This window comes from Aulonocara sp. 'chitande type north' Nkhata Bay, linkage group LG7, assembly GCF_057382095.1.
Source record: "Aulonocara sp. 'chitande type north' Nkhata Bay isolate Kocher_YH1m ecotype deep benthic linkage group LG7, A_spYH_male_GT1.1, whole genome shotgun sequence".
NCBI lineage: Eukaryota > Metazoa > Chordata > Actinopteri > Cichliformes > Cichlidae > Aulonocara > Aulonocara sp. 'chitande type north' Nkhata Bay.
Window position 1 is genome coordinate 20,960,546 of NC_141350.1, and position 23,072 is coordinate 20,983,617.

Below are 23,072 nucleotides of genomic sequence, written 5' to 3' on the forward strand. Positions count from 1 at the left end.
GGGCAGATCGCTCTCACTCTCAACTCCAGCAGGGGAGCATTGTCTCATCTCTCTGAACAATCCACCTGCTCCAAATTCTCTCATAAGAAGCTTAGAGAAAAATGCTGACCTTCATATAAACAAAGATTATGTGGAGGAAAACAACAACAGTTTTGGAGTACTTAAGCAATAGCACTCTGGGGAGGTTCAAGCAATTAAAGGCAAAATTACTCATCTGAGCTGTCCTTGTATCCTCCCATTCCATATCTTTGCTTTTGTGTAGTAAGACGAGGTCATAGAGATAGTGAAAAGAAAGAGAATCACATCTCTATTCTTTTGCTAATCCTAGGGGTACTAGAGGGAACAAAATCTTACTTTCAGAAAGACAATCTAGGTATTTCACATGCTATACATGGATCAATGACAAGGTGACCCAGTACAGTAATAGCAGATGGCTTTAAGGTTGGCAAAGACACTGCAAACCTCTTCAATGCTTGTTCTTCGAAAAAGTTACAGACATTAGCACCAGATTCCTTTCGTTTTCTTATTATTAAATAATAACTCCTACAACTGACTTAAATTTGTAGAATTTCATGTACACTATACGTAGATTAATATATCTTAACACTAGGAAAAGAAAGCCTCATTATATTTGAGTGCAACTGATATCAAAGCACATCCAGCCTCAATCTGTAGAGTTAGGAGGTGAGATCCCTTCTGCCACTCATGCCTTAATTAATGAGAATGGCTGTCTGTTTTCTTTGTTTCCCTGCAAAGAGCAGTGCCTATGTTGAAGCACGCTGACAGGCAGACGCTTGTGGACACACGTTTTAGAATTTCATCTTTGTACTCTTGTCATGTTATTCTTGTCGTGATGTAACTTGTATGCCATTTACAGAGGACATGTAATTGCTGAAATGAAGCCAACTGTGCTGTAAAATCCTGTTTTTTGGGGTTTTTTTTATTCACTTTATATGTTCAATCTGGATTGAGAAACACATTTTTATTTACAGAACCAGCTGAAGGGATCAGATAAGATGAGCCATTACTTAACCAATAAGCATTTTCCCGCTGTGGAAAAAAAAAATCCACAGCAGATTTTAATGACATGTTAATTCACTATTTGAAACGGAAACGGTCTCATAACCAGTTAACTGTACTGGACATTTCTCATATACATAATTTTACTTTTCACTGTATTTCCACTTATTATTAGTGTTAAAATGTGTTTGACAAAAACAAACTGTAGCAAGTTGTTACAATGCTGTTTTACAGGCAAAATAAATAATCAGTCATTCAAAAAGTTGATTCATCTATAACCAAATTAACTTTTAGTCATCTGATTAACTTGACAGAACCTCTGATGATGACTTTTTTGTCTGTCACAGGTAAAGGGAACACTAGCTTCTTTAATTTTTAGAGCCTGTTATAATTTATTTTATTTTTTTAACCTTCTGCCCACTTTTCAAGGTCTTTAAACCTACGTAACTTCATTACCGTTTGTGTTAGAGACAAAATTCAAGTGGTTTTTGAAAGCTGAAAAGATGAGTGGCATACATGATAATTGGGTGATAAAGGGTTTTAATGTTCTAATCTCAAAAGTAAGAATTATGTGAGATGAAAATGATCCCGTCTATTTCTCGAATGTATTTGAATTTTATTCATTTTCTCATCAAAATCATTTCTGCTCACCTTTTGCACTGTTTTCTAAGTCAGTTATGAGATGTGTGGGTTAAATTGTCTGGACCATCCTCTCACACCACATCAGTGCTCCTCAGACCTGATCTCTTTCCCCTCCTAATTCCCACAGGTTCCCAAACTACTTTGCACTTCTGTGGCAGCGCAACACACGCCGGCATCCGACAAGGTCAAATGCCATTTCATTTTCTCATCTTTGATCGCTGCACGGCTCTTTCATCAGTCTCACCCTCCCCATCCACCCGCATGCTACCGTCACCATTTTGCCAGTTAAACTGACCTTTCTTCTCTCCCTCAGTTTTGAAGAATGGCAGAAACTGGAATTAAAATACATGCTCCAGATGTAAAATATTATCAAAACCATAAAGCTTGTGAGAGTGTCTTTATTTAAAGAAAATAATAATGATGTCTAGGGAAAAAGAATTAAAAATAAAACAAGTCCACCTTGAAAATCCTGGATTTCTCTCTTGTATCATTTTTAGACTTCCGGCATGTTTAGGCTTAAAGGACTAAAAGGAAACAGCTGCTGAACTGTCTGTCACATCAGAATACGGTGTTAAAATGCCAAACTGCAACATTTATATGCGTTTTTCCTGCTAAAGATAGACTTTCAGTATCCTACATGTCAACTGACTTCGGGGTCTGATTGAAAAAGATTTAAACGTGAATGCAAAGTCTCAGAATTTCTACGAGATGCGAGACAGCACCGTGCAGGAGTCTAACTGTAGGTGGGATTATTACTGCCTCTTCGTGTCTAGCAAAACAACATCTCTTCATGCCACTCAGTCTGGTCGATAACCTGAAATCTGACCTCTTGTTTCCTCCCTGCACTTTCCCTATCCTCCTTCAACAATATTAGCAGTTCGTTGTTACATTGTTCGGTTATTCTCTCTCTCTCTCGCTCTCTGTTAACAGCCAGAGGGTAAAAGAAAGTCGTAGTGAGGAAGGGAAACGGAGAGACAAACCAGACTGAGAGAGCTTTTAGGGAAGTTAAACTGAAAGAGTAAGATGGAGGTAGAGCACCAAAGAGATGAACGAGGGGAGCTTTTAGGGAACTAAAAGCTGCTCCCCCTTATACCTCAAAGCAAGGCCCCTGTTTTCTTGAATCACATGATGAATGGGAACAGACTGTCAATGGATAAAAAGCAGCTTCACTGATCTCACGAAAGGGAGGGATAATGGACTTGAAGCACATTAAAATACTTGAATTATCTTGAGTCACTTTAATCCATGTGTCATGGAGGATAACCTCTCTATACTTTGGCACTAAGGTGTCACTTTCTTAATGAATCCTAATGGGATTAGTGGCTTTTAATGGCGATTTTAACTTGTCAAGGCCCATCAAATACAAAGAAAAACAATGCAAAATCAGAAACACCTTATTCAGAGCTCACTATCTCAATGTAAAGTAGCTTTGAAAAATATGGCAACATTTTCCAACCAGCCAGTTCAACAACCAGTTAACCAGAACTAACCTATTAGATTGTATTGTATCTACTCTATTTCCATGTCAAAATGCACAATACCGACAGTTTAAAGGCTTCAATTATCAGATAAAGGGAAAACCTTTACTACACAATATTGTTGGTAAAAAGATAACAGCACATGGCTCTTTCTTAGCACAAGCTCTGGCATAGTTTATGAACTCATACACATGTACTCTGTCATACAATACCAGGGTCTGCATGGCACTACATCTGTCAGTCAAACCTGGTGAATCAGTGTTTGTGTACAACTCTCAACACTTCACAACAAAAAGGAAGGAGGCACCACCACCACATGTTGCTATACTGCAATTATGCTTTGAGTTAAATCCAGTTTTTCAGCTAAAAACTACACACAAAACAATCCTTAAAAAACATCCTTAAAAAACCAACAATGAACTCTGCCAATCACTGATTACCATTTGCCCAACCATAATGTAAAAGAAGATCTGTATTGTTGTTTAAATGAGCTCAGCACTAGCCAAAATATTCTTTTTTTGAAGACGTGACTTTTACGCTACTACATCAATTTGAAATCACAGGAGACATGTAGCAGGTTGGGTGCAAATGACAACTCTGTTTCTAAGTACTTCCTCAGTCAGCCTACTAGACAGAGGGAAGAGAGTCGAGAGTACTAGCACTGCACCTAAACACCGGACTCTGAACTCTGAATCTCAATGGGCTATTTTAACAGCCATTACATCAAGGAGGTGGGGCACAAACACAAATCTTGTTCCCACTTATGAAAAATATCATATGCTCCATTCAAGTGAGGCTGTGAAAGTGGAGCTGCTGTTGTATCACAATTGTGTTTCAAATTGCCACCAAATAGCACTGTTTGAATTGCTGCTTTGAATAGAAAGATGCAACATATTGTAATTTTGCCTCACAATAGTAATCATCAGCGCTGCTACACCATTTATTCAAACTCCAGCCATGAATGCATGTGACATTATCAAATGGGTCAATAATATCCATTGTCTACAACTGGAAAAGAAGGGAAGACGGCTTAAACGACGGACAGGGAATTTACATGTCAAAAACATCACATTTTCGATGATCCCGGTTCAGTGTGTTTTGTGGCCTGCTGATACACCTAAAATGTAACCATTATTCTCCATAAAAGTATATATAGTGCGCAGCGTAGCTATACACTAGATCACCTGTTTGCCATATGACTATAAGCTGTAAATAAGTGAAACTATGGAGTACGTTTTCAATGGCTGAGGCTACCTTGACTGACTTCTGATCGGGTGTTTTCACCCCAAAGTCCCATCTGAAGCTGTCAGTCTTAGGCCATCAGCTCACTCAGTCAACATAATTTAGAGCCCACTAACAGTTTAGGAGAGTGGCATTTACACGCAGTCATCCAAGAGGTGAGTGTTTAAGCCTTCTTGGCAACAGAGTTTCATTACTCTTTCATCATTCATGACTCCACTCCACAGGGTTGGTAAAAATCCTTAGCAAATACAAACCTTTGACCAGTAGCTTCATCTGGCATCAATAAAGGCTAAATTGTTATTGAAATCCAAATTTTTAATAAAAGTTGATGGTAGGCATGCAATCAATTTTGACTGCTTGTTGCCATTCAAAATCCCACCTCTTTGTGAAGACCTTGATCTCGCACACAAGCACAAAATGGTTCTCTGAAAGCCCCTTTGGAGAATTTCCCTAAAGCCATTTTTCACACCGCTGTGAAGTAGATCAGAATTAGCTGCACTTGTCTGATTTTTTTTTTCAAACGCGAATTCTTTAAATGTTAATGAACCCCACAGGCTAATGTAAATGCATGACATTTACACATGCCTCTGACATGCCTCTAACAAGACTGTACACTACAATGACATTTTAAGGACATCTAAGGAGTAAGCAGTGGGCAGAAATCTAAAACAGCCTGAATTTGATAGGTATCTGCCCCCCTCCATTCTAAACCTCTCCCACCTGACTAACACGGGCACAAACATGTGCTTCATGCACTCTGGAAATAAGTAAATCCTGACTTCAGACTTAAAAAAAAATTAAAACCCCAGTCTTTTCAGATACTTTGCTTTTATGCTACTTTACTGTATGTAGAACTGCACAAACCACACCCCTGCATTCCCTCTCGGGTCACTTGAAATACAGTATGCAAACAAAATGCAATATCCAATTTTTTGGGGGTGTTTTTTCTCAGACGACAAAAATATGTTGCTTATCCGAGTTTTAAAGCATCCATTGGCTGCTTATTTGCATTAATTTTCTCTTTAGTTTCCTGCTTTTGATTGCAATGAGCCATGAAAGATATGTCATGCAGTTAAATATTAATGTAAAAGCCAAGTCACAGCAGGATGTGAATATTGTCTGTTAGAATTCACACATCAAGACTTGAAACCCGTGCATTTCTGCATATTAAGTGTATGGTAGTTGCAGCTTTGTGACAGGTATCTGTGATGTGACAAATAAATGGTTTCCATTCTGGTGTAAATTCTGGATTAGTGTGCACAATAATCACGTTAATGTTTCTACCATCGCAGGATTAAGGGCAATGCAATTAGAATTACAAATGTGAAATCAGATGCGACACAGTGAAAGCCATTTTCACTAAAATGGTAAATGGCCTGTATTTGTATAGCGCTTTACTAGTCCCTAAGGACCCCAAAGCGCTTTACACAACCAGTCATCCACCCATTCACACACTGGTGATGGCAAGCTACATTGTAGCTACAGCCACCCTGGGGTGCACTGACAGAGGCGCGGCTGGCCCGACAGTGGCACCACCGGGCCCTCCGACCACCTCCAGTAAGCAACGGGTGAAGTGTCTTGCCCAAGGACACAACTACCGAGACTGGCCAAGCCTGGACTCAAACCGGCAACCTTCCGATTACAAGGCAAACTCCCAACTCTTGAGCCACGATCGCTATGCTGCCCTCACCACACGTGACCATGTGAAGCTAGACAGCTAGCGAACAAAATAGACGAGATCTTCCACACAAGGCTTGCTTTTCTTGCTTTTAATGAAGATCCTTTAAAGCCTTATCTCTCTCAAGGCTTCTCCTTGCTATTTCTTATTTGTAACTGAAATACACAGAAAGTGAAAATAAATTGCTAGCTAATACACATCCTAATGACAAACTTAAAGATTAGCCTAGCTTAACACGTGCGTTACATTAGCATCGCAGTTCACTCCAGGTAAACACATATAAAAGTTGTTTCTTAACACATTAATATTCACAAAGACGAACGTTTCCCAAGGTACAAGCGTGTACATGAACTCGTTCACTCTTTTAATACGGAGAAAACACGTCAAAGATATGCGAATGAACCGAGCGCTCCCTCGCTCCCCTTTCCGCACATACAATACGAAGATCGCTTGTGATACCGATGTCTCACTCTGAGCAAATTTCGAATCCATACATTTTAACTGTTGTTAGCATGAATTACTTAGAATATTTCTTAACTTTGAACTTATTTATCACTTTGCTTATGTAACTTAATCAGACTATGCACTAACTACTGACCTTTGACCAAAAGGCATAACAATCGCCCTATCGTGGTAAAGTTGAGGGCACAGCAAGGGCCACATATCCTCAAATATCTTTAAACAGCGAATCATTTACAGTAAGAATTGTAGAAATTCAGAATAAATTAACAGATATTCTAAAGAACGTTTTTTATAGTAACGTAACACATTAAACATGTGCTTCTTTATCTTTTTGGAGTTTTTTAACAAACCCTGACACTGCACCACCACAAGACCAGTAAATATATAATATGTGCACAACTGCAAAGAAACACAAACACAGAGTGTAACACATAAAAGTAGTTTAAATCTGCAATGAGACACAGCCCCTACATGGCAGACAGCTGCTACATTATAAAAAAAATTACACTGCATTTCATAAGTTGCGTTTGACTTGGGCAGGTTAGCCTTATGGGAAAGAAAAGAAATAGATTGCTGTTGACACTGTTGAGGAGCTGTTTCCAGCACCTCTGCTATGCTGTCTGGGACACTTTCCCAATTGATGGAAATACTTACATGAAAGTGATTGCACTGCTGGAACTACAAAAGCGAGAATAAAAATGCTCATGAGTTTTTGACAGCACATATAGCTGTTCCTTCTCCTTACCCACTTCTAAAGATATCAGCCAAGGACAAGATGCTTCCTCCTCCCATCAAATAGCCACTATGATCCCACTACAGATCTTTTATAACCACACCACCCAGCCTCGGGCAAAAAGTGGAACGACAGCCGGGGGCTTATAAAAACAACGTAATTGCAGTCTCATGTGAAAAGTCTCAGCGCTGCCATCCTAGCATTATGTGGGCACCATGGCCTCACAACTGGGAGCTAATAAACACCTTGTCAATGCAGTAGGTGTTAGCTTTACACCCAGGATGAGTGTCTCCAGGATACATGTTAACACATCATAAATCCACTCACTATTGGTCACTTAGTGTGTTGTGAGAAAGCAAGCCTGTGATCAGTCATCATACACTAACATCATGGTCCACACCATCACCACCCACTTTGTCTTGACTGCTTCTCTGTCCCAGTCTGCTGTCTATGATGAGGCTGATCTCTACCATGAATGAATAATGCTGCACACATATTTCAGTCTGATCTCATTAGTTTACTGTTCCATTCTCTGTCTATATCTGGTTACATTTCAAGCATGGGCTACTAAGACATAACCATTCTTCACTGAAATATAATGGTGTTACGAGGATCAAGATTTTCCTGTGATATCTGATACTCTGTATTATACTGCCCGCTATGTAGAGATTTAGCTTATTGCAAACATTGATCAGCACGTTGTAATTCAATACTGCATGCCAACAGCAGCATGAATTTGTAGGCCAGAATGGAGAGGAGCGTTTTCTACATGTGTGTCGTAGCCTACTGTACTGTAGGGCAAAGAGGTTAATCCTACTGAAAAAATGTAGATAGTCAAGGTCAGTGGCTGCACATTTGTTTAATGAAGGCAGCCGGGGCGTCTGGACAAAGCGGATCACACACTTCAGGAGCCTCTTAACTGCTGCAAAGCAGCTATGATTGAGTCAGCAGTGTGCCAATCATCAATGAAAACAAAAAACAGTAAAACATGACAGAAATAGGGCTTTAAGCCTGGGGATGAAATTAACAACCACAGGGCAGGATTAAAAAAAAAAACAGAAAAACACTTACTGTAATGGGGTCACTCTAAAGTCATTACTGAGTCCAAGAAGCAAACAAAGGTACCTTGATAGGGAGAGCACATCGGACCATCCAACCAAAGCCCCCCACTCACCCACACACATACAGGTGCCACACCCTTGTGGCTGTGTGATATCTCAGTGTACCCCCTATCTATCACGTTAGATTGTGCGCCCAGATAATGCCAGAGAAGCTGTGCTGCTGCTGTTGCTGCTGATGGAACGACTGGAGGCTGCTCCTGTTCGAGCTGGCTGTCCGCTCCTTCCGGCTATTTATAACCAATAGAGCTACAGCACTTTATGAATGTCTGCAGGCACAGCATCACAGAGTCTTCTGATGCTCTGCCTCAACAGCTTTTGTGAGAATTATATGCATATAACAGTACACACATTATAATAGGCTGTCCTGCACAATAAAGCGGGAAGACATTCAGGGGCCGCTGTCACATTCCCTAAAAATGCAGCCTCTAATAACAAACAACAGATGGAGTGTGGCACCATAAACGCACAAGTTTCATCTTGTGGACTGCTTCGTCGCAATTGGTGCTATATATAGATCCCACGTCTGTAGTCTAGTTGAAAACAAAGAGTCCCAAGTCGTTTCACAAAAAAGAAAAAAACAAATGCACCACCACACCGCTGCAGAAGCCTGCTTGCTTTTTATACGCTGCCCATTTAACAGATAGCCATCTTTGCAGATGAATAAAATGGCATAGGAGGGAGGATCACGACTGCCTCACACTTCAACACAATGACAAATGTTATCTCAGCAGAGCCTATACGTGGTCAAATAAAGGCTAGATGAAGATAACATTTTGCAATTCACTCACCTCCCTACACACACACACAGACACAGTCCATGTTCTGCCTCTCTCTCTCACGAACACAAACACACACACACGCACACATTCGCGGGACAATTAAATTTGATTAATGCTTTAAGCTTTCGTCCTCTCCGACGAGCACACGCACACGCAGAAATGAGCAGAAAAGCAGATTTAAAATGTGCACCGATAACAAAACTCTAAATGAATTTGGAATGTGTCTTTATTGGATGTTCTGATACCTGCAGAGGACGCGCCTAATCACACTCAAGTCCCCGTTTGCTTTTCTGTCCTGTCAACAAATTCTGTCCTTATCATTTGGGACTTGCAGGAATATATGTGTATATGTATATTGTTGATTTGACATCGGAAAGCGCTCCTTGGAGTTACAAATAAACCTCTCTTATGAACTGATGTCGCCACTAGCGCACTAGAATTCACATATTTGATGGATGTTTTCTTCAAAGTAGCCAGGGGGAGACCAGGGTTTGGCTGCATACTATCCACCTCTCTAAAATCTTGGCCTCACCCCACATTAAACCGCAGTGACATAAGCACGGAAACCGAAATGTATCTGCATTATTTTATTTATTTATTGATTGATTGATTTTAAAAACAGTTTTTCCTAAATTATTTTATTTTATTTCACTGGCTTTATTAACCAAATACTCACCTGCTGTAGCCCTCACTGCTTCCAAGCATCCTTTCGCATTTCTTCCCGACGGCAACTCCCAGCCACCAACACTTAAACTGAGACGCACTATCTCAAGTCCATCTCCTTGATAGATAGCTTTAAAAGATGACAAGGGAGAACAGACACCAGGCAGCCGTTTCCTGCTGATTTCCAACGACTTTCTCCAAAACGGCACTGCTGCAGTTCTGAGACGATAGCAGTAGTTAAAACAGATAACCCACACAAACGCGCACATACAGCGCGATCCTCCCTTGGTAATGGGGCTCCTTGTGAGCCCGAACTCGTCCGATGAGAATAAAGGAGGAATGCAAATGGAAGGTAGAGAACAACTCCCACGCACTGCTCCCGATCCAAGCGCACAGCTCCCTGATGCAGTCTCTCCACAGCACACTCTCGGTACTGTGTGACTGGCTGTCGTCAGTGGCACAGGCAATCCGATTGCTGGAGGGAGGGACGGAGATGATCAGCGGAACGCACTCTGCCCGGTGTCCTACTCAAGTGTGTGTGGTAAAGCTGTGTGTTTGCCTGGGCGTGTGTGCCGTGTTCTATCACGTCACATACGCAATTCGTCCATTTAGTGGTATATTCATTTAGACCCCACGCGTTTTGTTAACCTTCCTTATATGTCCAGATATGTCTTTCCAGATTTCAGCCTCTCCTCTGGCGCGCACAGAAACGTTGACGCACACGGGCACATGGGACATAAAGCAGCAATATATTCTGAGGGTAAACTGAACCTAATTTGTCCGCGACACCTTTGTAACGTGCAAATGCTTCACCGAAACGTCATGGAAAATACGGTTATATATAATTACATATGTGTCTGAGAAAGAAGTGGAAACCAAAAGGGAACGTGAGACGAGGAAGGAAGGGAGTCTATGAGAAAGTAGCAGTTCCCTTTTTAAAGGCCTGATGGCACTGTGGGCTTCGGGTACTGCAGTCAAACATACACAGGCATTCACAACACACTGCTTCTTCCATGAGGCAGTCTGTGCAGTATGCTCCCTAATACATACCTGATATTTTACCTCCTGTGATTTTTAAACGGAGTCTATGGACAATCACTTAGAGATGGTAGGTGATTTAAAACTGGAAAATAAAATTACAACCCCAATCAAAAAAAGGGTTGCTGTGTAAAAACGCAGTGATTTCTTGTAATCACATTTTTCACAACAAAACATAGAAAAAATAGATATTTAAACTGAGACTTTTTACTGTGTCACTGAAAAATAGGTATTTATGAATTTGATGTCGCCACACTTTCTGAGTAAAAAAGTGGGACAGAGCAACAAAAGGCTGGAAAAGGAAGTGGTAGAAGGAAGGAAGAGCAACTTAGAGAGTTTCTCAGAAGGAAAGATGGGCAGAGGCTTATTAATCTGGAAAAAAAAAACTGCATCTACAAATAGCTGAGCCATTTCAGAGTAACCTTCCTCATAATGAAATTGCTAAGACTCTGAATATTTCATTCTCTGCAGTAACACAATATCAAAAAAATCAGGAGAATCGCTGTGTGCAAAGGACAAGGCCAAAAAACCCCAATACTGGACACTCATGGGTTTCAGACCCTCTGGTAGCACTGCATTAAATACAGGCATGATTCTGACATGGAAACCATTGCTTTGACTGGGGAACACTTCCAGAAGTCACTGTCTGTAAACACTGTCCAGGATCCAGGATAAGAAATCTATCATACAAAAAAAACATATGCTAACATGATCCAGAGCAACTTATGCTCCCTTTTAGATGATGTACTTTTCATGGATGGTCTTGCATTCAGTAAGACGTTGCTAAACCACATACTGCAGCTATTACAACTTCATGGCTTTAGCTGGTCTGCCTGCAGTCCAGGCTATTCACCAACTGAAAATATTTTGCACATGAAATGAAAGATATGAAAAGGAAACACACTGCTGAACACCTAGAATCCTATATAAGAGAAGACTGGGACAACATTCCTCTACCAAAACTCCAGCAGTTGGTCTCCTCAGTTCCCAGATGTTTAGAGTGTGTCATTACAAAAAGAGGGGATGCTACAGTAGTAAGCCCTGTGTCAACTTTTTTTTCTATTGCTGTCATGAAATTTAAAATGAGCTAAAAATTTTCACAAAATAACGAAATATCTCAGTTTAAACATTTGGTATGTTTCTATGTTCGACTGCAAAATCGGACTTATTCACCATAGACATCTGTAAGTTTACATGGTGCTTGCACTGTCTGCCATGACATGTTCCATTTATGAATCCTTACTTTGCTGTTAGGTGTAACCCTTACCAATGACCCATTTAAAAAAATTATATATATATCATTAAAAACTTTTATCAATGTCATAAACAATAGGACCTTAACTCACTGATTGGTGAAAACTTGCAAAGCACTGTGCCCATGAGTTAATGAATGGTCTTAAATGTAAACCAAAAACCAAAACAATGGATTTTACATTGTTTCAGGAAAAACACACACATATTTATGTGCATATAATACAAACACAATTATGAGTGTTTAATTCATTTTCAGAAATAGAGTCACATTAATCTTGTCTAACCTCGAGTGGCCATAAAGTTGAACATTAGCATGTTTGTTAGCATGGCAAAAATAAATTGTTGAAATTTAGATTTTTCAGCAATTTTCTCAATTTTCTAGTTTTTCTCAATTTTGTGCTCATGATGAAACTTATTCATGCGTTCAGTATAGAAGATCTGTAACCACCCATTTAGCCACTTCCTTGATGTCCACCTGCTAGTCTATTCTTTACTGCACTTCCCACGCTGTCAAAGTCAATGCTGACATCATTACTCAAGACCAATCATTCTCTTGCCCACCTTCAGTGAGCCAATCAGCTCCAACCCATGTGCTTTAAATCTCAGTGCTCTTCTGTCTTCCAGTCTGTCATTTGTACAGCCACCTCCTCCCCATCTCTGCCTCACCCTGCTCAATCAGAACCCATCCAAGTCCCCATCTTCACCAGCACCAGCGTCTATCATTGCTGGGATTCTGTTCTGCCATAATGAGTCTTGGCAAATAAATGAGACCAAATAGATTAATTAATTTCTGTATCACAGAAAATCATGTTCCATTCTTACAAACGATCTCTTGAACTACCTGTTATCTTTGAGTACTGGATGCTGGTGTTAAATGATTTGGTTGGTTTCGTATCACTGATGAACATACTAGGAAGGCACTAACTTATTTTTTTTGTGATTAGCTGAGGTGTAATTACAGTAAAAAATAGAATATTTTGTAACTGAAATATGATTTTGATGGTGTTTACGTCTGTGTACATTAACTGCAAAAGGTCTTTAAAGTAAGCTATAAAATGAAGTTATTCCTATTTTGAAGAGTTTTAGGACTTAGATTTTAACTTCGATTTCAAAAACTATAATGTACCCTATATTATCTGCTTACACTATGACAAAGTCACACAAAATATTTGTCCAGCAGTCTTGAAATCTGTCACTTTTGCATGCCTAAAGCAACTCTGCACAGGAACTTAAGCCATTCTGGCACCACAGCTACTTGTCAATGTCTTCAGCAGCAGATCACGCATGGCCAAGGTACCCTTGCAATGAGTAGAAGGAATTTTGCCAGTATTTTAGAGTTATTTCCACGCTGCCTGGCTATAAAACCATTCTGTTAGACAGGGGCTTTTTCTTTCCAGATCACTACCCTAGAACTGACAGTATATTTCCCTATAGATATAAAGTTAAAAATAAACAATTGTAATACGTTTTGTGTACTGGTGCTTGACATGTTTCATCAATATATATTACTCATCAGCTGATCGATATGAGTAAAATAAAATTAATAAGTAAATGCACGATTATACTCAGATTTGCAGTACTAGTCAAACATGCTCACTGTGTTATTAGATGAATAAAACTCAGAGAAAATTAGATTCCAAAAGGGAACATTTGACTGTGACATGATGCACCTCATAGGCGGGAGGAGAGAGGCGATATATATCATTCTTCTCTACTTCGTCTCCATCCTCTCTGCCCTGCTAAGAGCTGCAAACAACAACAGAGGTAACAATGGATACCTAGTGACGCCACAGACTTTGAAAGGATCCCATCAATAATTAATTTGTTCAGCTGTGTTCCTCAACACTGGCACGCATGCTTGTCCTTAATCTTCTCTTATACTTGGTGTGAGGGGTTTCTGTCAGGTGGATAATCATGACACTGCAAGATGAATGACTCTGTGATTAGATGATAAAATAACCATTTTCTTGTTATGCTACAATCGTTCTTGATAGGTGAGTGGCTTTGTATAAGTAGTTTCAAGGTTGTCATTCTTGCTGGGTAACTATTGATAAGGCTGGCCCCCCAATGAATTCTGATACCGATACAGTCTTTGGCATCATTTTAAGAGTCACTATTTCAACAGAAATAAAGAAATATATTTTTGAGAATGAATCATGAATTGTGTCTGCAAGCTAGAATAACTTTCGCTCTGACTTAATTTATGTTGCCAAATTAAATTCTGGTGTTCAGAATCTTTTTTCCTTCACAGTAGGAGACAAATGAAAACTTGGGAATGAAATCTTAACTGTTTTCAACATCAAGTGAAAACTGAATTCACCAGTTGCCGACAGCCTTTTATTTTTGTTGTTTTTGTTTGTTTTTCAGTCTTTGGTCCCTTTGGTATTTCTTTTTTCAAAAGGCAGATTGACTCTTATTATGAGTTGCAGCTAACCATTTAGCGTGTGATCATATATCCATTCAGCAACAACAGATAAATATTAAGATGCCAACAAGTAGTTGAATCTTTCACTGCTGCGCAATTGTCTGCTGGGAAACCTTCATGCATCTGGATGCTACAGACCAAGTACACCCACATGGTGATGGCATTCCCCAATGACAGTGGCCTCTCTTAGCTGGACATTGCCTCATTTCACAAGAGCTGTTCAAAAAAGACTCAAGAAACAGGACAAAGAGCCCATGGTATTGATCTAGACTCCAGACTCTCACTTTGTAAACCACAGGATCAAAATGATCCACTGCCAGCTTTCCCTGCCAGCCATGGGACGCCCATGGTGGTTTTTAAAGTTGTGGCTGATTTGTGTATTTACATGTATATTCACCTGGTGGGCTGCCAAGGTACTGCAGGAATAATAACAAAAACTCAGGTTGAAATTACAACTTGGTACAGTTATATATTTATCTAAATATATTTGTTTATTTACTGTTGGCTGTGCGACAGACTGGCCATCTGTCCAGGGTGTATCCCACCTCCTGCCCTATGGTAGCTGGGATAGACTCCAGCTTCCCTCTACCCAGAGACTGGGATAAACGGAAGAGACTGTGAGGGTTGGTTTGTAAATTAAAACTGATAATAGGAGGTTAGTTTGTTATATTACTCATGGTCCTCATTTACTGCAGTGGCAGGTCAACTTAATATCAGAGCAAAACGTGCAATAGACATGTTGGTCCGCTGTGTCCATTTCACGCTTTGCCTCTCCAAAATCTGAAATGGAGATGCGTGAAGAAGTTGCATTACCAGCAGGGCGAGATAATATATTTTAAGACACGAAGTCGGTGGTGAGCAAAAAACGTACTAAGGATATTTCCGGGTCCTTAATTGTCAGAATCGATTAAGCTAGGGGGCTAATATGTATTTACGTGTAAATGTGACAGTAATGTCTGCTAAACGCTTTCCTGTGATTATTTTCATGTAAAATAGCTCCCTTTGCTGCAATGTTTTGGAGACCAAAGTGTGAAATTGACACGGTGGACGGGCGTTTCTGTTGTTACACACTTTGTCGTGATATTGGGTTGGCAGGTGGGTCACACATTGGCCTCAACGCTTGACTGAGTAGTATTAGCAATTGATCATGTTTTTAAAAAATGAAATTTTCAAGGAAATGCAGTGCTTTATCTTGTATTTTGATTCGAGTGAAGATGTAATATTGGGTGGGTCCCAAGGGAATTTTCTGGTTTTTAAATGTGCTGCAGCACTCTTGACTTTGGGAACAAGCTGGGTTTATTTATTCATACAACAGCAGTCTCACAAAGTGGCTTTATTTTATAGCACATTAGTATATGATACGCCCGTGAAATACAAAAATAGTTAGAAAGATGGAGTTTTTATTTTTTAAAGATCTTTAGGAGTATTGCTTATTTTCCTTTGTGTTACAAATCTGCATTTGCTGGTTGTTTTCTATTTTTAAAACTTTACAACCGTGCAAAAAATACTTGGGTATAGCAGGAATCTGTGGTTTGGGCAGAAACCCTTTGCACATTTGCTGTGTGCCACAAAATGCAGCAGCCAGAAACTCTTTGGGGGGGATATGTTAGGCAAGCATTGGTCCTGGCTGGGACCAAATTTGACATCTCATAACACTTACTTGCTCCAAAGTAATATCGATTTCTTTTCCAGAAAAGAAACAACAACAATATAAAGCTAAAAAAAAACCAGAACCCAGACACAGCACAGCAAAACTCAACAGCAAGAAAAACCTCTTGAAACAAAGTAAACAGGACTTACAAACCTATAAACTTTCCTTCTCTGTTTTCCATCAAACTTTGTTGGCTGTTAAGTTGGTCAAAGTAAAGAAGCATAAATATTTATTTCTTGCCCTGTTTTTCTTTCTTTCTTTTTGCGGCACTTACCTAAAATCCATCTCTTTACTCACTATTCTTCTAATCCTTACAAATGGCAACACACTCCCCACTGTCACTCAAACGTCCTCACACATAAATAATAGGCACATACATCGACTCACTCATTGTCTCTCAGTCTCACACTCACACTCATTTGCCCTGACTTGTGTTATTGTACTGCTATGTAAAATGGCTGGTGCAGTGAAAATGGAAAGCAGTGAGGTTGGAAGGGAAAAGTCCCTCAATGGGCTTTGAATTGCCAAGGTCCTGAATAAGCATTGTAATATGGGCTTGCAGGCAGCAACCAAATATGCAAAGAATTGGATTTGGCATTACTGACATCTAGTTTTACCCTCGCAAATGCGCAACCTACAGAAATACAAAATCATAATTTAGCGGTAATGCACACTATTAACAAGCTTTAACAATGTAAAGGATATTGTTCTGGGACTGCGTGTGGTTTAGGGAGTGATTGCTTTGGTTTTGTAGCATGACATCCCCAGATATAGAACTATGTTCATAACAAATAATTGAAACTCATAATGTTGCAAGAGTTTCAATCCAACATGAAAATGACAGCCATCAAGATCATGAAATCTGTTTGAGATGACAGCAGTACACCAAAGGAATATGTAATGGTCATAAAAATGATGACATATTCACATTGATAAGTCAACTAATGAACAGCTCAGCACCCATAATCATTGCTGAACACATTTCTGAACCTTGTTATAGTAGCTTTGACACAATTGCTCCCACAGATGTACTAAGTGGAAAAGCATACAGCAAGAAGGGATCCTGGATACTAACTCTAAGGCTAGTGTTTCTTTGGGCTTACTAGCACAGACCATACTGATATCAGAGGTATTATCTGGCCTATCATAGTAATGAAGAATAAATACTGTGGCAACTTGGACCTAGATCTGGACCTAGACCTAGCCCAGTGGTCATATGAGCAATACTTTGTCTTCAGTGGTTTATATTTCCCACAAAACAATTGGCAGGCTGCTGCTCTCTCACCGCTACTCAGGCTCAGTGCAGTGCAAGAAAGACTGCAAAGAAAAATGATGCTCCCATGCCACTTGCACACACTGCTTTGGGCAGACTATCATTCCCATTAAACTAATAACAGTTAGCTTCTTATCTCACAGTGTCTTGGCAAAGTCACTTCCACCCTTGAACACATTGCCTTTGAATGCTGGGGCTTAATCTATCACTGAGGCCCAAATGAGACCGCATAATCCTCTGCAATTTTTTGTTCTTGTATTTCACATTATCACTGATTTCTACTGCATTTTTTATAAACTTTTTTTTATTTTCTTCCATTTTGGAACAATGATGCTGTCCTTCAGTTTCATAAGCAGACAGAATGTTCAATCAAGAAAAAATAGCTGATGTCAGAAGCTAGTACATGAGTGGGTTTATTCTTTTGTTGAACCAATTTTCATTATCAAATTACCATTTGAAACTATTCAGATAGTGGAAATATTTAAAGTTTAATGTAAAATGTGACAGTGTCAATGCTCCCATCCACAACCTTATACAACACTTGATTCTGGAGAATCAGTGCACAGGTGTTTCGATGCTTTAGAGGCAAATGAAAGTCCAACAGGTCCCAGGTCAGTTCATATTCTCTCTTGGCATTTAGGACTTTGGTAAAGATCAATTTTCTTTGTTTTACCTTTAAATAATGCAGCCCACAGAAAGACTAATTTAAACAACACCACTAACAGAATATAATAAGAACTTTCTCAGCAATGAACAACAAAACAGTTTGACCTGGAAATATTCATATTATTGAAAGCTCAATTATGTTTTTTTTACTTTTCTTTTTGCAAACAGGATAACATTGCTAACATGAATGAAAGCTACAATGATCTCACTCGTTTTTTTTTTATGTTAAAGTTCAAACTATCTTCACTCATTAAGAAGTGTCAGCCTTAACAAACCAATTCAGCACCACTGCTGCTAAATTTGATCAATAATACCATTAACAATAGCTGTCAGTTTGCTGGGTGTGGTTGAGCTCATGCTGAATAAAAAGACAGAACGTAAAGAGAATTAAAGAATATTATTTCTTGCTATCACCTTAAGAGTCAAAAGAATATACTTTGGATTAAGACTCATTTAATTTACTGAGGTACTATAAATAAATCCAGCCAGAAGAAAAAAAATCAACAATGTTGTTTTTTAAATAAATGACTTTTTTTTTTTTAGTTTTTTAAAGTAAATTTAAGAGTGAAAGCATTTTCTGTCTTGCCGACTTTGACTTATACCCACTGTCATTTCTTGGACAAAGGTCAAAGACCTTTTCTGATTTGTGTTAGTCTCTCTGGTGGGGGTTACCTTCTTCTTGGTGTCTCTCTGTGGGCCTTCATCTATCTGATGTTTCTAGTTCAGCGTGTACTCCACTGTCCTTGATGCTCAGTTCTGGTTTACAGATCATATGATCATTGCATCTCTGCTGCCTTCTTTTCTTGTTCAGCAGGTAATTGGTGACTCTCCTGTCTAAGACAGCTATAGCTGAACTCATCTGATCAACCAATGCTGCAGATTTTTCTAATGCAGATTTTTACAAAGATATTACCCAATAATATTGGGTAATATTATTCGCTAGTTTTCATTAATCTGCAGGAGCTTTGTCACTTTGTATATTCTTCTCTTACATCTTTTGAGACAATAGTGTTTGATCTAATACTGTGTAAACAGGACTGAATGTCTTTCTTTTTGTATTTGCTTCATGATCCAGTCAGTGACCAGCATGGCAGTCCTTTTGTCTCTTGTGTTTATGGTGGTGACTATCCTTTAAAAAAGATCGGACAGAATGCAAATATTACAAACACTTCATTCTACAGTGCCTTACATAAAACATAGTTACATGGCTAACATACAGAGAAATACCGTACTTGTTTGACAAGCTTCGGAACAAAATGAGCAAAAAGTGTGACCTCACCTGTTAATTTGTGTTTAAAAAAAGGTTTTAGGATGCATACTTTTTGGAATATAGTCAGTATTTAAATAAACAAATATACACGTAAATAACTCCAAAATGTAAGGAAACGATCCTATGAACCTCTTAATGGCGGCTGTACAATTTAGTGGTCAACCACTGTAGTTGCTCTTTTATCTTGTAGAACGAGCCGTTTGGGTTTTCATTTTGCCAACAAGACAAATGTGACAAATGTGTTTCCCTATAGACAAGCTATTACAAGCAGTGGTTTGGCCTCAGACCCCTGCAGATATTCTGCTCATGGCCTCTGAAACAATGGCTCTGTTTTTATTTATTTTTTCATCTGCAGGGCACCATCCATTGCCAGGGCTACTCGCTTGTCATCTTGGCATACAGACAATGGCTTCCGGACACAAGAGCTCCTTGTAAAAGATGTTGCCACCCCTCGGTCTCTGTGCAGTACAGACACACATAAAAATCCCAGCAAACACTTGGACACATAAACACAGGCACACACAAAGCTAATCTAGGACTGAATCGAATCGTATCCCTTTGTTTTTGAGATGGTAACTGAAGGTGAGGGAGTGGTATTGGGAGATTGGGAGTAGGATACACTGGTAATCACTATTTCAAATAATTTCACTATCCCCCCACCGCCCATACACTCCTCACTAACACTGCACTATTCCAAAGGGCAGGGAGAGATTTCAATCTCTTTACAGCTGCCACCATGACTTTAGTAAATTGTTGACAGCCAAATCCATGTCGATCTGCTGAGTGATTGCATGCTGCAAAAGGTCTAATCTCATTTTCTCTGCAGCTCACACTGGCTGTAAACGAACAGACATTAAGTTGAAGTTAAGTTAAAACGTTCGATCATAGAAGCCACGCCTAGTTAAGAGTATTATGGAAAATCAATCATCAATAAGCCTTCAAAGCTGTTTGGTACAATAAGACTATGAAATGTTAAACTGTCCATTGTGAAAACTGTATCTGATACAAACAGTGTATGGCCTTATAGTATACACTTCACAGAGGATGTAGATGGCCTGTGTTATTAGACTTTGCTGATGTCAAACACATAAAAATGCTCAAAGAAGCTCAGCGCCTCTGGCTAGTTTTTCCATGGCATGCAATCTTAACGCTATTCATGCATTTAACAGTGTCACTAAAAGACATGAGTCATGAAAAAAATATAAGCCGATGTATACGAGCTGCGTAATTTAAAAACAGGCCTAGAACAAAGTATTTCATACAAAAGTCAAACTGGTTAACAAAAAGTGTTCAATATTATTGCTAATATTGAATCCATGTGTTCAAGGAAGTACTTAAACACTAACTGCTCTAGACAAATAAATAGATTAAATTTGACCACAAGTGTGTTTCAACAACACTTTCAACCTGTGAACATATGCAAAATTTACTACTATCTACTATCTACTCAGCCTCCTTTTTACAGCTTAGATTTACTTCACACAAATTCACTCTCTATCTATTCATCCAGTATTCATCAGTCGGTCCAGGCAATCTTCTCATCTAATATATTCTAAAAACACTCTGAATCCACTGGTTTATAAATGCCATCATTTTATTTTAAAATATTTGTCACATTGGTATCATAGCCAAGTCAAATTTTCACCCTCACCTAGAATATTTTGTTGCAACATGTCTGTCTTTAACACACCAACCAATGGTTTGTGATCTACTGCACATTAGAGCGCCACCCGGGCAACGAAAACCTGTTTCTGTTAAAGAGAGCATGAGAACATGTTCATGCCAAGCAACTAAAAGGCAGCTTGCTTTTTAATTCCTCACACATTTCAGGGTCAGCCTCGTCAGGCGATTTCCTTTGCCTGTGAAGGCCTCTGGACAAAGGTGGAAAATGAGAGGAAAAAAATACTGATGAGGAATGTGGCAGTTACTCTGGACAACCAATCGCAAACCAACACTCACTCCAAGCTCTCACAAGCCATGAAAAACAATACAGCATATGAAGTATCTGGCTGCTTATATAAAAAGTGAAGATTTGGGGTATTTTGATGAATCAAATGCCCAACAACAATACCCCAAGGACATCATGGAAGAGTGTCATAAAGTCCTATCAAAAGATGATGTTAAAGACTGGGAAAAAGTGATGCTAGAGAGAAATCACACAAAGTTAGATGGTTTTAACAAAGGACTGAACAAGATTTCTATTGTACACTACTGTATATAAACAAAGGTATCAGATGATAAAGGTGTTTAGGGCCTAGCCATGCACTCTGCCTTTACAAACATTTGTAAAAGAATGGTTTGTTCTAAAGGGCCATAGGAGTCAAGTCAGTTGATGCAAATTCTTCCATTTAAAATATTCCATGATCAGCTGTAATTTGCATTACTGAAAAGTAAAAGAGTTTAGGAACCATAGCAACTCAGCCACAAAGTGGCAGACCACATAATGTTACCCAACTGGGGTTGCTGAGGCGCATAGTTCATAAAAGGCACCAAAGCCCTACCTATTCAGGAACGACAGAGTACCAAACCTAAAAAAACGTTGTGCCAGGAGCTTCGTGTGTTGGGCTTCCATGGCCAGAAGCTCCTGTAGGTGTAATGTGTAGGTGGCCGTGGACTTTTATCTATATAGTGCAGATGCAAAATCAGTAGGGAACAGGCCAAGACAATGAATTGAGAATGAGTCATAGCAGTAGTTTCCTCTTATGAGGTAATGTGTATGCAAAAACTGGCATTCCACATAAGCGCATATGTTGTTTGAAGAACAGTAACAGTTTGCCTAAACTAGTGAGGCTGATCTGACAGCTTTATGGCTGGACACATATGGAGAGTAACTTCAAAAGAAATACATATTCACTATTTACGCAAGGACATACCAAATGAAATGACAGCAATGCAAAGCATCTCACATTCAGCAGGAAATTCTCACAGTGCTGCGGTCAGCTAAATGCTGCTCCATATTTTTAGACTGTGCTCCTACTGTGAGCAGAACAGAACAGATGACTGTGATTGTACACTTTGTTACAACACAGAGGGAGAAGCGCAGAGATTAGAAAGCATTTTCTGGAATTCGCAGAGATAACCGATTGCACGCATCCTTGCACGAATGATGTCACTGGGAACATTAGTGGACAGGATGTTGACATTATGGACACGAGCGGTCAAGGACAATAACGGTAGATCAAATGAGGGGTAAACATAAACATATTCAAAACAGAGTTTGTGAAACGTGAAGGTCAGGTACACATGTGCTCAAACCCAGTTAGAGGCAGCATGAGATGCAATGCTAAAAGTGTCACAAGATGAAAGTCCAACTGCTGCTTGTGAAGCTAAAACTAGATCTGAAGCTGAAGTCATTACAGCTAAGATCAAAAGGCAACCATTCATGCGCCATCATAACATGGTATAGCATTTTAAATGAGATAAATATTACTGGTAAGACTCTGCAGACACTGTGCACTTAGTGCAGTAGTACAGCTGAATGTGACAAAATGATTCCTGTTGGACAATCACACTGACGGCAAATTTGAAAGCATGCAGTCAAATGAAAAATATCTGGCGCAGGAGTTGGATGCAGAGACCCGATTTCCTGAAACAGTGCACTGTGACACCCTCCCCCAAAAAAGGAAATATCTTCAACTACAAGGGAGACAGTGAGGTAGTAATGGATCCACACAACA

The 23,072-nt window shown here is 39.4% G+C and overlaps 1 protein-coding gene across 2 annotated transcripts in view; it reads right to left on the reverse strand.

The window, feature by feature from the left end:
* lingo1a (leucine rich repeat and Ig domain containing 1a) overlaps window positions 1–23,072 on the reverse strand; it is a 123,721-nt gene that overhangs the window by 15,965 nt on the left and 84,684 nt on the right. Inside the window, exon 1 of one of the 2 annotated variants that reach the window (XM_086299342.1) lies at window positions 9,832–10,349. The exons of the other annotated variant lie outside the window; for it this stretch is intronic. The gene's annotated coding sequence lies outside the window, so the exon portion shown is untranslated. Of the gene's footprint in view, window positions 1–9,831; window positions 10,350–23,072 lie in introns of those variants that run through there. 2 annotated transcript variants of the gene reach the window in all.